The sequence below is a fragment of the Pseudochaenichthys georgianus genome, chromosome 2 (genome assembly GCF_902827115.2).
Source record: "Pseudochaenichthys georgianus chromosome 2, fPseGeo1.2, whole genome shotgun sequence".
Classification (NCBI taxonomy): Eukaryota; Metazoa; Chordata; class Actinopteri; order Perciformes; family Channichthyidae; genus Pseudochaenichthys; species Pseudochaenichthys georgianus.
The window spans coordinates 1,879,778-1,903,627 of NC_047504.1; positions in this window are offsets into that span (position 1 = coordinate 1,879,778).

Here is a 23,850-nt window from a genome sequence, read left to right on the forward strand (position 1 = left end):
CATCGACATGTTGTCCTCATCTGCAGCTTTCCTCACTCCACTGTAAGCTGAACTGCCATCAGTTTCCCAGCATACATTCTGCTGTTCAGGAAGTCCCACGTGAAGCCAGTTGGTCCTCCTCAGTCATCACCTCAGAAGTGAGTGGCATTATGCAGAATCGGGTAACAAGCCCTCAGTTGCTCATGCCTTGATTTAGCCTGAGAGGAAATGCACAGTGATAGCTCGACTAAAAGGCTGGGGGGGGGGGGACAGGCCGGGTCCACTTCCTGTTCCTTTCATCTGTTTGTTTGCTTTTATTCCTTTTTACATCCCTCTGTCTGGACTCAACACAGAAATGAACATGACCAGTAGAGACAAGTGGACAAAAAGAGGTCAAACTGGTTCTACACAGCACCAACATCATTTGGATTAATGTACAGTTCAGAGTACAACTGTCCAAGATATGTATAGTTGGAAAGAAGGAAAAAAAAAACACTCATTTGCTATCTTGCTGGAAGTACAAAAGCAACACAATTGAAACGATTTCTAAACAAAGTAAGCCGGATTTAAGCAAAATATGTTTAATTGTGCATAAATTAAATGCAAGGTGATATGTGTGCTGTGTCCTGTAAAATCAAGTTGTGTGTTAATACTAAATAACGGTGTCAGTGATATGGTTTTACAAGTGCTTCAAAAATATGTTTTTTTGAGCTTATTAGTAACAAAATAACATGAATCCCTTAAACTGGTACTGTAGACACTCTTGACTTCGGTTTCTTCTCACCGTAACACCGTGAATTCATGTTTTTATTCAACGTGGACTTGCATATGTTCCTGATTTACTTATCAATATCTATATGTCAGTTAAATGCAGTGGACAGAGCAGCACACAGCTCAGGTGCGATCACATCAGCGGCAGGAAGCGAACCTGACAATGCAGAACTGAGAAGTAATTAGAGGGCGTGCGGCCGCGCTCCTCCGGCTGACACCAAATCAATGCCGTTTTTCCGCGTTATCAATTAAAGACGTGTAATTACAAGCGTAGAGAATTGCCTTTCACAAACAGTCAAGCCGGAGAACAGCTCCTCCATGTGCTGCACTTTGACCCCGACGCCTCTAAATGACATCGTGGAGTTGTTTATGGATTTTATCAGAGGTGGCAAAAGTACACACATCCTTTACTCAAGTAGAAGTACAGATACTCATGTTTAAAAATACTCTGGTGAAAGTAGAAGTACTGACTAAACGTCTTTACTCAAGTCAAAGTAAAGAAGTGTACTTCAGTAAAAAGTACCCATAGCTAGCAGCTGTTTTAAAGAGTGCCTGACCTTCCTTTATATGAATAGAACAATAATGTCATTGTTAGCTAATGAATGTTTCCATGGTGACCAACGGCAACATGACAACGTTTCCATTGGTCCCTCTCCTTTAGAGAAGACCAGGAAGTGATGGATACACGGATCGTGTTCCAATCAATAGGCACGCAGTGACTCTATGAATAATGATCACGCACCAACACACATTCAGACTAAAGGAACCAGCTGTTTGGAACATGAGAGAAGTAGAAAGTACAGGTATTAAAAACGTAAAAAGTCATCAGAAAAAGTGTACTTAAGTACAGTAACGATGTATTTGGACTCCACTACTTCACACCTCTGGATTTGATGGTGCTGGTTTCCAAACACCTGAGTGATAACCTCGGTGTAGCGTGCAGCACGGGAAATGCCGTGCGCTTGGTGGCGAGCCAAAGTGCAAAATGTATTACTCGAGAGCCCGGCTTCCCAACTGAAGCCAGCTGGGTTTTTGAAGCATTAGCCGGTACACGCAGAGACAACCTGAGCGCCGACACTCCTGGGTAAACGAAACAGAAACCCCCCTCCTCTACCGACATCCACCCCCCCTCCACCCCGCGGCCTACCATCAGCACCTGGGAAAATGGATTTCAAACGAGGGCAGCTCCCCTACCCCCCCCAATGAGCAGATGGGAGGCTTCCGCAACGATTATCACCACATTACCTGGGAGTCTGTTGACGAACAGGGACAATATAGCCGGCGCTAATAAACCCCAATCAAACATGACACCCCCGCTAATGTAACTCACTTCTCTATCCCTACAAGGCAGGACTAGTCGCACTAGATTCCTTTTTCAAATCAAACGGCACCCGGCTACAGCAGTGGTCTCTTTCAAAGGGCTATCTTTGGATCTGCTTATGATCATAAAAGCATGGTGGAGTCATTAGTAAGACAGAGAAAACAGTATTTCCTCATGGATTTAACTCGTGTTGGACCATTAGACTCTGAAAGTCCACCAATATGTATATGATGGATATGTATGTTGTTACTGTGTTCAGGCCTGCAAAGCCCATTGGGAGCATAGGTGACATGTCTGAGGATAACTGAACTTCGCTAAGCAGTTCATTCCTTGTTAATGTGTTGGCGTTGCCGATGGGCAAAACCAAGCTTCAGTAGTTAAGCTAAGTTAACAATGTTAAGTTCCAATTTCTCATTACTGTAAATATTTTAATAAGAGGGGACGCCCTTCCACGTTGAGAAAGTATTCCGATCTACAGGAATCACAGAGGTTGCATATCTATTATAAATGTTGCCAAAGTGATATATATGTTGTTATTTAAACATGGGGTCAAGCAGGGTCCTCTTTAAGTGTAATGTGTATGCACCAATGGAGCAGAATTGGAAGCCTTCCAAATAAAAAAGTCTACATAAATCACACGTGTTAAAGATCTTTCATTTAAAAGTTACATTTGCCAAATGCAACCATTTTGCATCTAATATGTCAAAGTTGATGCAAGCGTGTTAGATCTCAGTTTACGTCTTGAGAAATGTTCTAAATGTTATTGTGAGGAAAGGTTTCAGTTTATTCTCAGTGTGATTTGTGGTATAATACATGACACCGGAGGTTTCTCTGGCATGGAGCAGAGTTTCTCTCCCCTCAACTTCACACTTCTTTTCCACTCTCTTCTTTTGTTTTAGTGTTAGTGCTCGGCTTTCTCCCTCTGGGAGTCTAGCACTCTCCGTGTCTCTCATGTCTCCTTTCTCTACCCAAAGAAGCCCAACTGTAACAACAGTGGTCTCTGAAGAACCAGGGGATTCCAGACAGCTGACCTCAGAGCTGTTGGTCCACTGCTGAGATACAAATATTTATCGCTATCGCATTCGGCTCAGCGGTGAGCCACCCTGCCACGAGGAGCCCTCCCTGGATCCAATCGGATTGGATGCCACTAGAAACAAATAAAACTAGCCCCTATTGTCTCTTTTCCTTCTTTTAAACCGACCAATGCACCAATTGAAGAAAAGTGAAAGAAATATTTGCCAAAAAAGTGTTAAAGAAGCTAATTCCTTCCCCATTTCCCTCAAATGTAAGTACTGACAGTTGTGCTGGAAGTTGACATTTTAACATATGTATGCATATATTTATGGTTGTGGGAGCAAAAGCCCTCGCCAAAAAGAAAATCAACATTTCTTAGAGGACGCTACCTTAAGCTGCTTATGCTACATCGTAAAGTACATACAGTATTGTAGTAGTGCCTTCTTTATACTTGAATGTTCCACTGATTATTACCTTTGTATGACTCTATGTCCATCTCCTTGATTCTTTTCTTGTTGTTCTTTTTCCCTGTTCAAAATTAGGATTGATATGCAGTCTGTTTGTGTTGTCAAAGAAAAAGAGAAAAAAAGGAGAATCTTATATTTCTCAGATCTGGGTGAATTGGATAAATCACTGTGCTAAGTAAAAACACCACTAAGGGTCTGAAGAAGCCCGAGTACACAATATATTCCTTTTCAAAGCACCCGCTGCAGTAGTTTGTGTTTGACACTGATCAAGCATAATCATCAGGGCGATCAGGGCTTGTGTGTGTAAAGAGCACACACTGACACACACACACTCACACACTCACAAAGAGCATCTCCCCCTCTATCTTCCCAGTGCAAGTAGAGCTAACCACTCCAGGGAGCTGGAGACTCAATTAATGACATACATACAGCACTTGCAAGATGTCAGGGAGAAAGAAACACACAATATGCACATTAAAGGCCCTTCTGTACTGTGTCTGTGTGTGCGTGTGTGTGTGTGTGTGTGTGTGTGTGTGTGTGTGCGTGCGTGCGTGCGTGCGTGCGTGCGTGCGTGCGTGCGTGCGTGCGTGCGTGCGTGCGTGTGTGTCTCTTGTACTCGCATGCATGCAGCACAGTATGTAGGCTAAGGTCGGCCTCTGGGAAATGCTGTATGCTCCTCTGCATTACGCGCCTTGCAGCCTTAACATATCTGATGCTCAGCAACAGACTGTAACCTGTTCTGAGTGCTGTAACCAAGCTGCATTGTGAACGGTTACATTTGAGCAGAAAATGTGGACGTCTATCACATTACATAACACAAACAGGACTAACAGTGGTTGTCAATGTGGATGTTGGCTTTTAAATACCCTAATGTTCACTGAATACATTGTATAATGTCCCCAATTATTCACAAGCTCTACTCTTACCTTTGGAGTCGCTGGCACGGGAAGGTTGGCGGTAGAAAAGGCCAGTCGACTGGAGGCTGTAAGAAAAGGCCAACAAAAGGCTTAAATAACTATTTGTAGGATTTGATAAATGTGTGAATAGTATTTATGTACAGAAAATAAAGAAAAGCCTTGTATTGCTTTAAAGGCATGCAATGTCCAAATCCTTATATATCCAAAAGAAAAATGACAAAATAAAAAATGTAAACAACCCATCCAGTCACCTCACTTATTCATTCTTCAGTCATTTTACTCCTATCCAAGAATGTTTTTTAATTGAATATTATTTTTTAATTTAGGAACATTATTTTGGAAATAGAAGGTGTACGTTATTTCACAAATGTCTAAAATGGTTCTTATTTTTTGGAAGTTGCACACCACGCCCTCACCTTTTCAACTATCAGTCACCCATCAAGTTATTTAATCAGTACCTTAAACATGTTCCTGCTCTAGTCTAGTTTAGTTTAGATCATCCAATAAGTGTACCTACTATATCTCCTGTGTCTTTGAGCCAACTTTAAATCCTTTTTGTAAGTGACGGTGTTGAAGTGTGGACGCCTCTTTTTGGGAGTGACACCTCCGTGGTCTCCCTCACCTTCTCCCTCTGCCTCCCCCACTTCGGCCTGCTGGGTAGGGGGGGGGTCATGTTTGCTGCTCACACATCCCGGGGTCAGATGTCAGTCCTGTTCTCCCTGCAACAAGGTGAGAAGAGCAGAGCACGGGTCAGTGGTGCTGAAATCTCATTTAAGAGATTGACCCCCGGGGGGGCGGCTGGAGACGTCGTCACCGGGGATGATGTATAGGTTTGGGCTGAGAGAGGAACGCACACATCCATGCGCACACACACCTAGGTCTGCAGAGCGTGGCAGAGTGGGAACACATCTTGTATCGGATAAGATGAAACTTTAAATGAGTCTCATATGAAAACAGAGATGTAATAATAGCAGGGTAGGAAAGAAAAACAAGAGCATATAAGAATAAGGACAGGGGCATACACAACAGATCATTCAACACGAAACAGGTTGAATAGGAATGTATGGGTCATGTACGAGAAGTTGGCATCAGCTGATTCAGTTTAGAGGTTTAGCTATATCATATGACAGTGAGTTAATCAACTTGTTATGTTGTACTGTCTTTGGAAGCTTTAATAATTGCAGTCGTCATCACCTACTGTGGAGTACATATAATCAGATTAAAGTCATATGTGCAAGTGAATGGCTCTGCAAAGCATTTTAAAGTAGAATTCGGTGGCACTATACCCTGTTTGCATTTGTTTTTAAGTCTTTGTTCAAATGAAACATTCGTGAGTTCAGTTTCACTGCTGTGTCTCACCTACCATGTTGTTATGGTTACACCCTGCTAATGGCAATCGACCCCTTTCTTATCACATAGTGTAAGCCTCGTCTACAACTAGTGAGATTTATTTGTTTTCCTATTGTGATTTGACATAAAAGTCTTGCTGAGCACAGCTTTAATCTCAAATGAGCAGTCTGCACAGGATGGATCAGAGAACTTCAGCAGATGCTCACTAGCAGCTTTTAACCGGATGTGAAATGGCAGATTATCGAGCAAATTGAGAGACGTTGGTGATTTCAGGTGGTAGGATAGATACTCATTGTGTCACTTTTGTTTCATATTTAGTTTGTGTATTCTTGATTCAATGTCAAGTGGAATCAGAACATCAGGTATTTGGTGAGTGGAGGAAAGTGTGTGTGTGTGTGTGTGTGTGTGTGTGTGTGTGTGTGTGTGTGTGTGTGTGTGTGTGTGTGTGTGTGTGTGTGTGTGTGTGTGTGTGTGTGTGTGTGTGTGTGTGTGTGTGTGTGTGTGTGTGTGTGTGTGTGTGTGTGTGTGTGTGTGTGTGTGTGTGTGTGTGTGTGTGTGTGTGTGTGTGTGTGTGTGTGTGTGTGTGTGTGTGTGTGTGAGCGTCTCTTGTACTGTGGCTTTATACACCATATCCTTAAAGGTCTGTTCGAGCATTAAGACTTGAACTTGAAAGATGTTCTTTATGTTTTGGTCCAAACATGGGTCCATATGGTCTTGAATACATAGATACAGGTATTCGAAGCAATGTGGAAGTGTCTGGATGCTGAAAATGGACGCATTTTAAATAGATATATTATTCTTGATCTCCCTGTCTCTGTAGAGCGTGTCTTTCTGTCATTCTCATGCATCAGGGGAACCACATGGCCTTATACACGCCATTTGTGTTACTTTCTTGAATTATTGCGAGTAGTATGGTTGTCAGAGCGAACAGAAGGGAACAAAGAGTGAAATGAACCCCTCATTGATCTCCGTATTGAGAACATCTGCCCCGAACCTGGGGGGGGCCGGGAGACTCGGAGGAGTTGTGGGAAGTTGCGTGCATACCAAGCAGCAGAGCTCAGGTATACACCGAGTGATTGTGCTGTGTTGGACTGAGAGGTCATTTGCATATGGAACGTGAACTCTTAAGACCTAAAGGCACGCTCCACCGTTAATATGTTATTCTGGCTGCACAACCCTTAAATTACCCACTGTATATAACACATTTAGAAGTCATCAAGAGGATCCATTTTTTTAAATATTTGTATAAATGTGTTCCTTTACCTTACCAATCCAATAGTCACTGGTTTATAGTGAATTAACCACATATTGTAACCACTTTTCAAAGAAAACTTACCAGGGAAAACAGGTAGGCTATTTTTAATAATAATAATTAGCTACTATACGAGCCGATACTGTAAGTACAGCAAATAATAATTCAATGCTGACTGCAAGTTGGCTTTTCTTTTTGTAAATATCCACCTTAAATATTTCTATGAACCCTTCATTAAACATATATTGAATTTGTACTTAATTGCAATTATTCCGAAATGTTTGTTGACACTTGACTGACTTATAACAAGCTTCTTTTTTTCATTCTAGCAACTACAATGGACCTTTGTTGCAGTATTCATTCATATGAATTCATTTCTGACAGCAAAAGTCAAATGTCTATGAGAGTAAAAGACATAACGTATAAGATGTGTCTTCAACGATAATAAAAACACGGAAGAAGGGGTGGATTGATCCGACGCTGCGCCCAGAGGTTAGAAAATATACCAGAATGCATTGCAACCACACCAAAGATTGGGTATGAAGGGCCACAATCCATAAACCACTTGGCTAGCTAGCTGTACCTTAGCAACAGGGCCACACCCCAAAACAAGTTATTCTGGGATATGTAGGAACTCCAACTGAAGTATAATTAGACGAGGCAGTTTGAAAGAAAGTGGGTTCAGGAGAAATGTAAGTTAAACCACTTAATCACAGAATACCTCCTGGAATGCATTGAAATCACAGATTGATTATATCTCCGAGTGTAACAGTATCCGAGGGAGGGGTTTGCTTTTAACTGCCAGCTGCCGGAGTTTTGCGGTGCAGCTGTTATTAAATAAATGTCCCATCTTAAGCTCCGTATCATGCAGATCAAACGTAGGGGGGGTTTGAAACCTGCCGTAATTATAAAAGGAGGAGAGCTGAATTTCAAATATTTCATATCGTACTGTAATCCTGACGCTGTATCCGTTTCACACAAGACAAACACTCTGATGGGGCTTTCCTTACGTCCCCGGCACATGTGGCGGCGATTATTAAGGGCTGAGTGTTTACGGCGGGTCCAGATGTCGGGTGTTTAACATGGCACGGGCCGAGTGGCGAGGTTTGACAGCTTGCGGTGCGACTCTACCTACACTTTGGTTGTGGAGCGCCTGAGGAACATGTCAAAACATGCAGATAAGGGCCAAGTAAATGTGATTACAGCGAGTCGTTCTCTCCAATCTGCCGCGCGTCGGTCAGCACCTCTCGCGTGTTTGGAGGAAAAGATCCAAGGGGTAAATAGACGGCTGATATTCTGAAAAAGGCTTATAGCACGTCCATTAGCTTGTCATGTTGTAGGTGCATGATAAAAGAGAACTATGATGAATGAATGAGCGGTTGAATTAATGCATGACAGAATGAGTAAATGAACGGACAGAGAAGAAATGCAGAGGGTCAAAGGGAAACATCTGTTTGGTAAGTCACTGATTAGCCTGGCAATGATCTAATGAGGAAGGGAGTGAATTAAAGAAGGAGTGAATTAGGAAGGGACGTATCAAACGGAATCATCTGCAGAAAGGAAAGGGAAAAGGGAGGATGGTAGGTGTGTCAATGACTTAATGATGTGAGTGAATGAATTACCAGATTATAGGAGGAATCTCTCACAAGGTTCAAAGAAAGGAGGGAAGGGCGGGAATCAATCAGCAAGTTGAATACAAAGTGAAGGGGAAGCGTGTGAGCATAGTTGAGTAACCTGCTGGATTTTAAGCATGACAGAGAAAAATGGAAAGCAGATCAAATCTAATAATCAAGATTGATTCATTTGTATCTAAAATGTTATATGTGACGAGACAAGGAACACACTGTGGCCGCAGAAGAGACCTCCATGTGTATCAAGGTAGGGTAACAAAAGGTCCAAATATGATGCTAATTTGCTTCAAAACTGACCAGAAAAAAAAGGACACAAGCGGTGCCTTTTCTGACGGTTGCTTTGTTGAATATCATGTGAATAAATATAGTGTAGACATTGAATTTTAGGGTTATTGTAGCATGTCAAGATGTTCATTCTTATACGTGACGAGACAAGGAACAAACTTTGTCCGCAGAAGAGACCTCCATGTATATCAAGGTAAGTTAAAAATAAAAAAAGCAGATAACCCCGAGTATCTGCAGGCTCGGGGGCAATCACACATTTCAGAATATGCTGCTGTCAATTTAATATTCCTGGCCTGTGGGGGAGTGGGAGATCAGGTGACTGGGGGTATATATAGGCCAATCCGCCATCACTTGGTCTCCTTGACAGGATCAGAGTGACTGAGGACTGACTCTGGTGTCAGTCAAAATCAGCACAGATGTCGCTGAGGGACCCACGAGTCTGGGGTTTACATCTGTGTACTCTGAAGTGTCGGGGTGGAGGTGGGCGGCGGGTGGGGGGCTGGGTGGGGGTCTGGAGGTGAACGGAGAAATGCAAAAGGTTTCACCGATGGGATGCAAAAGCGAGGCGGCGGCGGTTTCATTGAAGCCGCTCCAGGCGGTGCATCCCTGAGCAGATGTAACTGTCAGACTCAAATATACATGAATGTTTCTGGAGGGTAAACAAACACAAAGTACGCATCAATCTGGAGGAATAAACTCAAATCCCGGACGAAAAGTGCTCCAGGTCTGTTTTAGGTAAACAACTAGCTTCCTTTACGGTTTCTAATCAGGTGTATTTCAGTAGAAAACCTTAAGACATAGAAAATAGAAACACTAATGATTGAAGAAATGTGTATTGTTGTAACAGTATAAGAGCCAGAATACTTGCGTCAAGTCCGCCAATATATACTATATTATACTATACAACATATACTATGTGTCTGTCTAAAGAATAACAGAATCTCACAGGTTGTATACACTTCTTTTGAGTTTACACAGCACCATACCTTAGGACCTTTTACACATGTCACATGATCCGATGCTCAATAACACGCTGCAGACAGACATGTGCACATGCATGGTACAAAGGTCTCTTTAGATAACACACATGATCATATCATGTAAATTATTTCAACAACACGTTGTCGGCCCGGGGAAATGTTTATCGGAGGAGGAAGAGAAACCACGTGAGGATACCTCCAATTACACACATGTTTGCTTCAAAGCAAATACCGAGCGTTGTAGGGAATTCAAACGGCTGATGAAAGATGTTTCCTACTGACGTGTGATACCTTTTGAATGTGTCCATTACCATGCAGAGAAGGTACCCGGTGCTCTCCCTGCGGATGGCTCTTGCATAGGTGGACAAGCCTCTAAAAACAGCATTAAGATCATTAAGGGCTAGTGAAAGTCTCCAGTGGAAGCTATTGAAATGCATTTAACAGCTCCTTGATGCAGGCTTTAAAGACTGGGCAAGTCAAGGTTTGGAGGGAAAATCAGATACTCGCAAAAACGGGCAGTTAATTATATATAAAACTGCAAATTATTAACAGAAATCTTTATTAAAAAATGCTTTCTCGCCCTATTGGCCACCGACACAGCTTCTGGATGCATTGCTTGTCTTTCTATTGTTGTTATAGTAGGCTATCTTTCCTGTTGTCTATTTTACAAGGTAGTGTTTGCTTAAAATAGCGTGATCCCAGCATGAGAAAGCATTAAAGCGGTGTTTGACAAGCAGGTGCACCCGCTATCCATTAACTCACAGAGGCAATGTGCAACAACTTAACTGGTCATTAGGAGCTATTTCTACGGCTTTTTCACAGAAGTCCCTTTTACTCGTAGCACAGGCACCGGAACACCTTTTTGTAAAGGCAGTGGATGTTATGTTACATTGTCCTTTCTTATATTCCCCCAGCTTGGCTTATAAAAGTCTTAGTGTTTGTTCTCCATTATGCCATTCTCCTGGATTCCCTGGGAAATTCAACGCACCCTTTATAATTACTGCACCAACTGCCGGATGACAAGTCTCATTTGCCTTTGCTGGAAGAGGTTGTCTCTTTCCTTAAGTACCTCTGTTGTGCTGATGCCCTCCCCTTGTCAGTACAAATTCCCATCTTTACCTACGCAGCCGGTGGCGCCTTCAAATATGGATACACGGCCTGCTTAAGGAGAGCGCTGTCAAGATAAACATAGATAAGGATGCTCAAAGGGGCTGGATTTCCTGTGTCGCGATTAATGCCGTGTGGGTGAACATGGTGGAAGAAACACAAGGTTTGCTTTGTCATAGGTGGGCCGATTTCCTTTAGAGATATCTGACCGGGGAGGTGACTTTCCCATACCTCGCACATACATATTTGTTAGTTCTGAACACATGTTCAAAGAGCTCCCTGACAGGAGTTCATACGGTAAGCTTCAGGACATCTGTTTAAATCGTTACACTCTATTTCGCAATGTTAAGACACGATGTGTTGCATTGTGGCATCAATACACCTGGAATCTGATTGCGGGAAATTCCTGATGTTTTTTTTTTTAAAGCTATTACAGGTTTGTGTGTAAATTAAATATCTATAAAAGCAGTAAAACAGGCCATTATTTGTATTTATCTACAGTAATCGTTACACTCTATTTCTCAATTTCGAGACGCAATTTGTTATATTGTGGCATCGAAACACCTGAAATCTCATTGAGGGAAATTCTTAATAAGTACTACATAAATATATTTTTATATATATATTGTTTTAAGCTACTAAAGGTTTGTGTATACATGAAACATCAATAAAAGCAGTACACTTTATTTGTATTTATCTACAGTGGACACAAGCTCCTCCCTTATTGATGTGAATTCATCAAGGATCCATTTTGTAGTTTTTAAATAAGGATGTTAGAGGTAAAATGTTGAAAACAAGGTTCTGTCTTCGAACACTACTGAAATCTAGGAGAAATGATAGATAAGTAGAACAATATTTGCTACATTTGTTGATGCTATTAAAGCTTTGAGTGAGTCTACAATGTATACAAACGGGACAAAACAGGCCTATATCTTCATACATATGGTCCCCGTTGTTTAAGTTAAAGTCTGAGCCTCCCCTGGGTTTAGTGTCACATGAGATGCAGAAGTGGTATGCTGTTGGAGTTGTGCGCAACATTACATGCTAAGGATTAACACGGTGAGGTTCAAGTGCTTTGCAATCTGTGTGTGCTGTCTGCGTGTCAGAGTGTGTTATGGTCACCTGGGATGGACACTCAGCTGATATCTCATACATTAAGCATGAGCATACTGGCTGCTAACAGGACAACATGTCGAGAGTATCAGGGGGAAACAAACCTTTATGTTTTCTTGTTCTGTTGTTTTGCTATTTTAAATGATAATACAGTACATGAATGAAACGATTCTAAAGAGCCACCAGTGAGATGTTCTCAATATCAGCCAGAAAGCAGATTTCATAAATCAGATTGAAGTGGGAAAAAAAGTGTCATCTTCCACAGATATAAGGGTGTTAATTTCTAAAGAATTAAGGGGGAGATGTCTCTACTCTGAAGAAAAACTGTATAATTTAAGAAGGTTGTCTTATCAAATTAAATCCAAAAAAGAAACTAATGAGATCTTGAAAGTTTGGTTTCTAAAGAAAAAAGTTCAAAGTGATACAAGCTCAATATTGTGCTGATTTGCTGCAAAACTGAGAAGAAATGCAGAGAACAAGCCGTGCCTTTTCTGATGTGCATTACGGTTGCTTTGTTAACCCTCATGTGAATAGATATAAGTTATCTTGGTCTAAACAAATTGATAATGTTGTATCTAAAATGGGAAGGGGTGTGTCACTTGTAACAAGAATTGTAAAATATTTGCCTATGGATGTCAGTAGACAAGTTTTGGATGCTTTGGTTCTGTCGCAGCTTTCATTATTGTTTGGTTACATGGTCGAGTGCTGCTGAAAACGATTTTAACAAACTATAAGTAGCACAAAATAAGGCAGCACGATGTGCACTGTAGTGCTCCTACAGAACCAGAGTCACTGGGATGCTGGAGACACTGAAATGGTTAACTGTCAGACAGAGGTCAACTTATATTTTATTAAATGTTGTCAGAAATATTACAGCGACTCACTCACCAGATATATTATCACAAAGCTTTATAGCGCAATATGCACAACATAACTATCAAACACGACATACAATAGAAGGAAGGTTTGTATTACCCAGATCTAAATCAAATATGGGACAGAAAACAGTCCAGAGCCGTGATCAGCTGGAACTCTGCACCGGTTCACATCATTCAGGAACATTCTCAAGTACATTTCAAAAGGTTGCTAAACAAATATTTAAGTATTATAAAGTACATTTGAACTGTGCCTGTGGCTATGTATGCATATATATTTGGCCTTAGGATGGCGATAATTGGATGACCATTTTAGTTTTCACTTCATACAGCACTGTAAATTGCATGAAATTATGAGCTGTTTTGTTTTGTTTTAATTTTGTCGTATGTATGTTTATTAGGGGTGTAACGGTATACGTACCCGTACCGAAATTATTCATAAATCATAAATATCCTTATGTTGCCATGTTAGCAAAGCGCTACCTGGCTGTATCTGCTACTACCTCTGTCCCTAGCGAGAGGGTGTGTTCTCCACAGCAGGAGACATTGTTAGTGCCAGCAGATCTGCCCTTTCAGCAAGCAATGTGGACAAGTTCATCTTTCTTTCAAACAACATGAAAATACAATGACAAGCAAGTCCTAATGTCAAGCTGGCTGCTTAGGTACTAGTACAGTACAGTTCAAATACAGATTATTTCAGTTCATCGAAATGCTGCACCTTAATGTTTATTTTATTATATTTTGTATTTATTTGAGTGAATACATTATTCACAGTTTAATAATAATTAAGAAAAACAAAAAATATGTTATGTTTTGTGATAATTTGTTCTGCTCTACCGAAAACGTACCGAACCGAACCGTGACCTAAAAACCGAGGTACGTACCGAACCGTTACACCCCTAATGTTTATGTATGTTTTAAGTGTGTGAGGACCCCAGGAAGAATAGCCAATGCTCATGCTAGTGCGAATGGGGATACTAATAAAGACATAAAAGACATATAGTGTATACATTTAATTTTAACTCCTAAAAAATGGACATTTAGTAACCTACGAGTTAGGATTGCATGCATCTGGATGATAATGGTGCTCTAACTGGTTATTGTCCATTCTGTTTCCCCCATGTTCCTCGTTCCACCTGACAGATGGCTCAAACAGACAGGTATCTGGTATGAACACGACATCCGAATATGTAATTTCTTTTGTGAAGGCCCATCCCCTGTTGTCTCTGTTCCCCCTCTGTTCCACGAGGATATGGCCCTGTCTGAATGTCTGCTCTGTTCCTCCGTCTGTCTCAAAGTGAGCACATGGTTCATGCATTAATCAGCAGCACGGTGATTCCCAGGTTGTCCCATGATGCACTGCCTCCGGTGATCTGGATACCGGAGCCAGTGCCATTACGCCGAGCCAGTCATCGCTAAACAAATATGAAACCAACGCCACTTTGTGTCACAATTTTTTACATTCAACAGAGGTCACGTGAAAAGCGAGGGAACCTTTTTTTCGCCCCATCTGTGAGCTAAAAAGGTGGGCAAGCCTCTTGGGAAGTGTGCAGAGAGAAAAGAGAGTGTAAGCCATTACAGATATCACACAGCTATCTAAGATGCATGATCCCTGTGGCCACTTCCAAACATGCACTCTCTTACCTGCGTATCCGAACCAAAAGATGGGACTTCAATCCATAAAATATGATGCTTTTGACAAGAGCAAAGGGACAAAGTGGAGTTGTCACATGATGAAGTGGCAGCTAAGGTCATGAATTCATGCATTCACCTTGGAATCACACACAAAAACAGAGCAAGATTACAGACTATATCGTGAATGACTGGGAGCAAATACATGTTATATGCTGCTAGACAAATACATTTGATATGCTACACAAATATGGCCAGGGTCCATTGAATCTTTGGAATCTTTGGTTGCAGATTCAAATGTTCAAAAGGGGGGTTCGTTTAGCATGAAACACTTGAAATAACTAAAGGATAAGTAAAAAAATAAAGTGATGTCAAAGAAAAATATTTCTGCTAAAAAGTTAGCAATGATTGAGAGTCAGACCAAAACATTTCAGATGTGTGTATCTCACACTGCACTGTAACTTAACCTGTTAAGCCCGAGAGGACCCTAATCCGGGTCTGGCGGGTAGTTTTTTAACAAAACTGTGTCTCAGGGCTTCTTAATATTTAAAAACCTATTAATGTGTCATACTCACTTAACGGTTAGAAACTCAGCTAACTGAATATATGAACAATTTTTACCGAAACAAAGCACAAGTCTCACAAGAAGCGTCTAAATTAGCCCTCAGCGAAAATATGCTAACACAGTTAGCACAGAACTCACGGTATAAATACCATTATTACTTATCGTAACTGCACATCCAATCCAGCGATTAGCAAACTGAGATTCCACAGATTCCAGAGATATCAGTATCATCTCTGAGCGATCAGAACTCGCGACAGAGGAAGCAAATACAGACATCACAACACGTAGCTTTACGGAGCATTCACGGGAGATCGTCTCACCTTAGCTGTTATTCTGATCAAAAGTCGTGTTCAATGGCATTAAAACGATAAAAAGGCTGCTGAAGGTTAATCCAATGGTTAATCCATCCAATGTGTCTGTGTCACTTTGAAATGATTCCTGATAATCCATCATTCCATTTTTATGTCAAAAACGGAGATTTCATATTAGCTTCATGGACCTTTTTATTATCTTTGCTTTTAAATGAGTGCTTTTAAATGCCATTTTATAATATGTTTCTTAATGCTCTTCCATGTTTGTAAAGCACTTTGAATTGCCTTGTGTTGAAAGGTGCTATATCAATAAACCTATAAATGCTAAATATCCCTAAACTACTCAACAGGTCATTGTAGGAAACTTGTAACAGCTTAACATTATTAATAAGATTTTCTTTGTTAATGAGTGAAAATTGCAGCAGCATCTGTGTGGGTTTTTACACGGATCACATGTGTACTGGTAAATGTAAAACTGGGTCAACTTTCAACTTGAGTCGGTGATTGCCGTAAGCCAAACAAACACTAATATAAAGAAGAATATATGAATACGATTCCAGGAGAAATCATTTGTTTGGTTTGTTTAGAACCTTACTTTGATTTACCCTATATCAGTCTGACACTACATAAATATACAATATGACTTCAGATCATAAATAATTTAATATCATGAAGCTGCTCTGGGTAACATATTTACATACTTGCAAAAATGCACCCGTCTCATAAGCTTAAACTAACGCTGAGATAATGTAGACTTTGTGTCCAGATTACATTGTGCTGTCCATCAGAATGATCATTTTAAGAACACTTCTGCAGAGAAGATTATGAAGTTAATTGTAAAATATTGTTTTTTATTATGATGATGAAAATGAGGACTAACGTTTTCTTTTTGAGTTATGCAATAAAGTCAAATTACATGTGCTCACTAACGAAACACTAGTTTTCTGATCCACAAATTAGAACAATTTGTATATTTACGCTATTAAGTCATTAAAGAATGTACGATCAATGCAAGTACAAATGTTCTTCAGTCATTATACTACATATTAATGCAGTGATGGATAAAACGTAATGATATAGGGGAAAAACACTTAAATACCCAGAGAATACCTTGTTAAAACCCAGCTGAAGCACTGAAGTAAAATTGAGCTGTTGAAGTTAAAAACTCCATCTGTTTACACTGAAGCGCTGCAGTAGCACAGACTTGCTATAAGTAGGAGCTTTGCTCAACAAAATATGACATGCATGCATCAACAGAAAGTTAGAAAATCAGAACGCAGCCTGCAGCTGGTTGATGCTTGTTTGACTTCTACCATAATGTCTGAATGTTTGATTTAAGATCATCAACACGATACTCAACATAGCCTAGCTTCTCCTTAGCACCTAGGAATGTGAGTCTTTTTGTAGCTTGATTCCAGCTTGGTCCAGGTTCAGATTGAGGCATCCAGAGGAGCTGACATGCCTTTGCTCCTGTGTGTTTCCCACTGGGAAATCCAGGAGCTGATGAATGAAGAATTGGTTCCAAGCGTGTGTGTGTGTGTGTGTGTGTGTGGTGATTATTTAGACCTAAACCTGTCCTCTAATAAGCATTCTGCATCACGCCTCGTTCGGCATGAACCTTCTTTTTTGCTGCATCCCGACTACATCAGCTGTTAATTGGTTTATTTTCTCCAGGAGATGAAAGTTCTTTCACAAGAGAGCCAGGCAATGAGTACAAGGAGGTTCCGTGAAGAAAAGGGGGGCGAGAAGTCACTTTTGATGATATTACGTTTTAATTATTTCTGTAAATACAGGAGGCTGGGGCTCCTGGGCCAAACTGTCAGTCGATTTTTTCATTGCACGTGCTGTTGTAAGGTGTCTAGGTCCAGCCAGCCGTCTAGCTGAGTAGCTGACGTTCCACCGGCGGCCATGGGGGAATAAAACACACACACATCACCACACACCCCTCTTCTTTCATCTTGTTAATGGGCATTCCACCACAAACGTCGGCGAGTCTACCTGACTGCAATCCTTTAAAGTTTAATTCACTCTACATTTAGCCCCGGTCATAAATACCATATTAGGTAGCAGCAGCATGTTTTATGTGCTCCCTATGGTCGCGCTTTTGTTTTAATGAAGCCATTTGCAACTTATGAGCAAAAAAAAGTCGCATATTAGATGGGATAGATCAGTCAGAGCTATTCCCACACTGTGTTTTATACATGGGATGGAATAAAATGAGGCCGGTGCCCATCCAGCAGCCAGGAAGGAGCGCTGTATTCTGACATCTTTCTCACTCCTTGCTGATTTAAGGAGGTCTCTTATCGGGGAAGTGACTGATGACTTACTGCTAAGAGTTGACTTCATCACATTATTCACCTGCTATAGGGAAATACGTACAGGAAATGTGCCTTTGTGTGTTTACATCAAAATGAACTGGTATGGTTTCTGGTCGTGGACACTCATTTACAAACAGCATTCTCTAAATATGTTGGATACTGAGCAGGGCCCAATGGGACAAGGAACCCCAATTATAACTCCACGATAATAAATAACACAATGACGTACGCTCGCGCACACACACACACACACACACACACACACACACGTTCTGGACAAATTAAGCTCCTGTCTGGGTCTTATTTCATTTTCTATAGATGAATAGTGCCAACTTTGAATTGTTGTAAATAGTTATCGAGGCAAGTATTAAAAGCCGTGACATTTTCATAAATTGAGCGTCAAGAATATAAATGTTTCCCTATCCTATTTCATCAATTGCTCTATTTGACAATATCTCTTCTCTTCTTCAGTGAGATGCTGTTGAGGCAGACTGTGTCATTTTCTGTTATAAGCGTTATTATTATTATGCCTCTGTATCAATGTCACCGTGACAAATGTACAGATGCTCCGTGTTGGTGCGACTGAGCTAACTTTTCATCTGTCTTTCTTCAGAGCCATGTGGCAGGAGCCTTATCACAACACGCATTCACTCCCTTTGGTTTCAGATCTCCACATCTTAAGGGAGGTTTCTGATTATGTATGCTAAAGACGGCAATAACAAATGCAAATGTATGGACCAGTTAAGCGTCACCTCACTTTAAACGTAAGGAAGCCATCCAAGATGTCCCCCCCCCCCCCCCTCCCTTTATTCAGAGTAAATCTCGCATCAAAGTTATCGGGTGGAGCTTTGAACGGTGGATGTCACATCTTTTGTTTCCTCTAATATCCCTGGAAAATCTGGTTAAAATCAGGAGATAGCGCCGGTTTCTCTGCCGGTTGCGCGGATTCCTCACTGTTTTCACAGCTGTCTCGGCCCGGCGGAGGGGGGCGGGGGGTTGGGGGAGCTGCAGGGATCAACTCATGTGTAAAGATGAGGAATGAGAAGCAAAAAGGGATAAACCGCTACATGGAGAAGCACTGTTTGAGAAGAAAAGCATTATCTAGTACAATCAGTCCTGGCAACGTGTAGATGTAGAGTCTAAAGCTTCTCTTTGCGGTCTGCAAACCATCAAATGACAACATATATAATAAAGAAAGTCTATTTGTATGTGTGTATTTTATTACATGTCATTAGGCTTTTATACAAAGCGACTTACATACACTTCAGTACCGTCGAGCAATTCTGGGGTTAAGAATCTTGCCAAAAGGCACTTTGACACGTTGGACTTGGTTCAAACCCTGCGCTTCCATCTTATTGGTTGATGCCTTTTTTTCCTCTGAGCCACAATCACGCCAAGTAATAGTATTCTCAGCTATTTCTTACGTTCTGCAAACCATAAAATAACAAACAGTACAATAAATAATGATTTTCTCAGTTTATCTGAGTTTCTATGTATGTAGAAATACAGAAAAGGCCTGCCAATGTAATCCAAATGATATCGGAATTGCAATATGGGCTGGGAAAACATTCAAATTGTCGGGGGTGCAGTATTTGGCTAAATATTTATAAATAATATTCTAAGAGATATCACGGCTTATAACAGCGTAATGAAATGTCTTTGTTACGTACAGATCCTCGTAAAAAAAAAAGGATGACAACGTGGTTATTTTAAATATATCTTTCAATGATAATGAAAATGATGTTGCAAAATCCCTACAATACTGTGAATCATATCTCAATTCCATTCAAAATAATCGCCATGTTGTCCAAATGGTTCAGTCCTCACACAGGCAGAGGTTACAAACTGGATGCCAAAGTTTAGTGGGAGGATGCTGAGCGGCTCAAATCATTATTAGTGACTCCATTCACATCTAAATGGTTATTGTTGGACGCAGTGTGATGCGACTGGATGGCAGCTGCTCACAGGTAATGTCCCTCTCATGGCGTAGTTATTAGGCCTCTGGTCAACAGCCAAACACAGCAGCTGTCCCTCCAACACCAACCTATAAACCCCTCCAACTCCTCTTCATAAACAATAATATGCAGGCAAATGGGGTGGCCAATGTCAGACGTGGTCAGATAAACAGGAAGGTCATCGTCGCCACTTCGCCCTGAATAACTGTCTCAGTTTTGAAAGCTTGTGGAAATATAAAATGATGTCATTGAGCTACTCTCTGAAAGCAACAGCCAGAGCTTCACTACTTAGGATCAGTAGCCAATGCTTTCTCGTTACAAAAGGTGAACTTGTATTTTGTATGAATGGCATTGATATTATTAGCACTCAGACTCAACAAGGCTTCTCTAGAGCCACAGGAGATCCATATTTCTTTTGATTTTGTTTTACTTTGAAGTCTGACTTAAGGCTGCTTCTGAAATCAGTTGATGGCAAATGTTTGAAAATGATTTCTACTTCACTTCACTGTAACTACATGTGGCAAATGTATGTATAGTTAGCCTTATTTGAGCATTGAAATAAGCTATTGTTATAGCATGTAAACCAACAGCCAAAGCTTCACTAAAAACATATCTAAAAGTAGGAATACATATGTTGGGATAATGATTTTAACCATAATGCTCAGCCTTAGCATTAACTGATCTTATGACAAAGCTCCTTTAGAGCCACAGACAATCCTTCTTTAATATATTTGTTTAGGTGTTAGTCCTTTTTACTACAACATACTACTGTCATCTGTATTATATATTTCCTCTCCTCTCTTTCCTGGCTCATGTAACTAGGAACAACTGTGTCAAATTCCTTTTCTGTAGCCCTTAGTGGCATGAGGTAAGCACGCCATATGACAAAGTGCCACCCTGGCTACCTCTCTTTTTTTCCATTGAATAATCCGGGGACACGGGCCTAACGTGATGTGACATTTGAGACGGCCGTCGCAGGTTTCTGTTAATAAATGATGCACGCTGCTGACCCAGGAGACTGGGAGTTAATGCCATCTCAGTGGCAGCGATCTGAAACTTTGACTCAGATCCAGCTCTGTCCTCCAGGGGATGGACAAATGGACATTGCCAACGTCTCTCCTGTGCCCGGGGTCTCCATTATCGAACCCAGGAAGAGGGGGGAAACAGACATGAGTGACCATAATGATGCAGTGTCAGAATGCAAAGTGCCGCATAGCTGCTTGTATGTGTGTGTTTTCCCCCATCGCGAAGAGAGAGGAAGTTGTGATTTCTTTCCACTGCCACACAGCTTTAGGTGCACTCACAGCATCCGAAGGTCCCTCCGAGAGGCCTAATGTGAATTTAATGACCTGACGCTGGGCGAATGACAAGTACGCAAGGTGAAGGTGACAACCTTTTTTTTATATATGATTTTGTTTCCCTCTCTGACTCCCTCGCCCCTCCCCAGGTCTTGTTTTCAGAAATCTATCTCTCTATTATACCAGTGTGTATTGCTGGCTGTGGAATTCAACAATAGCGAAATCTGCATGGTTTCTGCGTTATGCAAGAAAAAACATTCTCCATTGCATTAAGACATTTTTAAAAGATGGTGGAGGAGATGCCTTTCACGAGTGTGTTCCCCTCCAGAGAGGACTGTACTTCCCTGGATGTCACCATGCCGCGAAGACAGGACACCGTACATGAGAGTGTTAATTATGCAAACTTTCCTCTGCAGGCGGAGATCATCTCATTGCCAGAGCCACAGATCTGCTTTCAGGACAGCCAACAGTGACTAGCAGGTATAACTTAAGACAACATGCAAAGGCTATGCTCGTGTCATTCTTATACTGACATCTGATTTAAGTTTAAGTTTCTTTGGTTTTGCTGGGGCTGTTCTTCATGGTTAGACTCAGATGATAATATTGTAGCCCTTTGCTGTTGTAACGCTTAATTGCTCCATGCAGGTGAATAAAAAGCCTTATGTTGTACCTCACTGATGCTCTTGTCTCTAAATGGGCTCAAATGCCTGCAGACAGGTTTCAAATCTTGCAATCCCTAGCAGTAGATTGCACGTTGCTATGGTATGGGATATTCATAGATACATCTATTATGTTTGTAAAACTATATAAAAAGGCTCCTGACAACCTCCACAACAAAACAAGTAAGATTGTAGTCTCAAATTCATTAAATCAACACTTGTATATAGATTTTTACCATACTTTAGCTTAACTACAACATGTATCTTACTTTACTAGGTGTTCAAAGTTATCAACAGGCTTATAATTACTTACATATTTATTTATTTTATGAAAATATGGGAGTGCCTTAGTTGTTTTTTAGCATTATGGGCAGTAAGCCACTTTTAGATGTTATGTTCTGCCTTTTATGTTCCCTGTGTTCCCGATATATTCACCCCTTATGTTTAAAACCACACGTGTTCACCTAGAAATTGAACCATGCTAACGAGATAACCACCGATTCGACGTCTAATGCACGGCTCTTTTTAAGTCAAACAACAAAGCATAGGGGGTTATTTCGCTTAGCCTATTTGCCTTAAAGAGATTATTGTAACGGATATTCCATCAGCCATTGCATTTAGTCATTATTCAAATGACTAAATGCAATGTCAATAAAATCAGCATAATAGATAATAGTGGAACAAGGAACAAATCCCCTCCCTGAACATGTTCACAGAGACAAATTTCCCACAATGCTCACCGCAGAAGCATTACAATCACTAAGTGCATATTTGGTCATTGAGTCTAAGGGTCATCATGATCACATAATGTGCTCCAGGGGCCCCCGGCGGCACAAACACATTTATTTCCAACAAAAACTCTTTTCATACTTCGACAGGAAACCTCGCATTCGCACAACACTTAACCACAACCGGCTGAAATCTGATTAATGCTTAAACCAATTACAGCTTCCCCCAATTACAGGACATTACCAGGTTAAGAGCTCTAATGTATCTTCCTCACATTTGCTTTTCATGAAGTATCTGTGCGTGTTTGTAGTTTTATTGACTAACTTTTCTACATGGCGGCTCGAGGGCCACCCCCTCTCGATATTAGAACGAAACATGCTAGTGTCACTCTGGAAGTGACGTCTGATTTAAGTTTCTAATTAAGAAACAAGCACAGACACATCACTCAGCTCCTCAGCCATAATGCTGCCCTGTAATGCCCTGTGTGGTCTCAATTACACTTCCCATGATGTAGAATAACAGCATTACGGCAAAGCAAGACATGCATTCATATACTTGTAATGAAATCAAATCCAAATCAAGATCAGACCCAAGTGATCTTGAGCTACATTCATTGAGACGGATAGGAGACAGCGCTGACCTCCTGGTTCATTCTTAAAGAGACAGAGTCCAAAGGTCGCTGTCACTGAGGATGGATATTAAAATCCCTGAAGGCCAATTTTTACATTCAGGACCTTTTTAAGGATGCGACGGATATTAAACTCAAGAAAATCAGAAGGCATTATGAGAGGTGATGCTTTCTGTTCTATCGTGTTGCATTTTCTTGTCATTTTCTTTTTTGTATGCTTGTATAAAATGTCTTTGGAGTGTCCCTGACTAGTTAGAAAAACACAAATTAAATGTTTTATACTCGTTTTTGTCGGAGGTTTTCTTTCACGAGACATGTTGTCTCATTATATTTTGTGATTGCTCTACTGTGACTCATAATGCAGCGAAAAGAGAATAGAATATATCTCAAGCAGAGGTAGTAGCGATGACAGTGCAATGAGATAACATCCAATGTGAATGTGCATTATTTACACTTAGTCGAAAAACGTTAAATGTACAAAACTGCATGAATGTGGTGTATTTCTAAAGGGTTATAGTAACCAAAGGAGTCAAGTAAAATACCCATAAATATTTCTAAATAGTAGTGGTTGGTTTATGAATCTTCACAGAGAACTTATGCATGAAGCCAGGTACTTCGGTGTAGATAATGAGTGCATCTGGAGACCAAGAGGGAAAAGCATCATCGCATTTCAAACAAATCCCAGCATTTAAA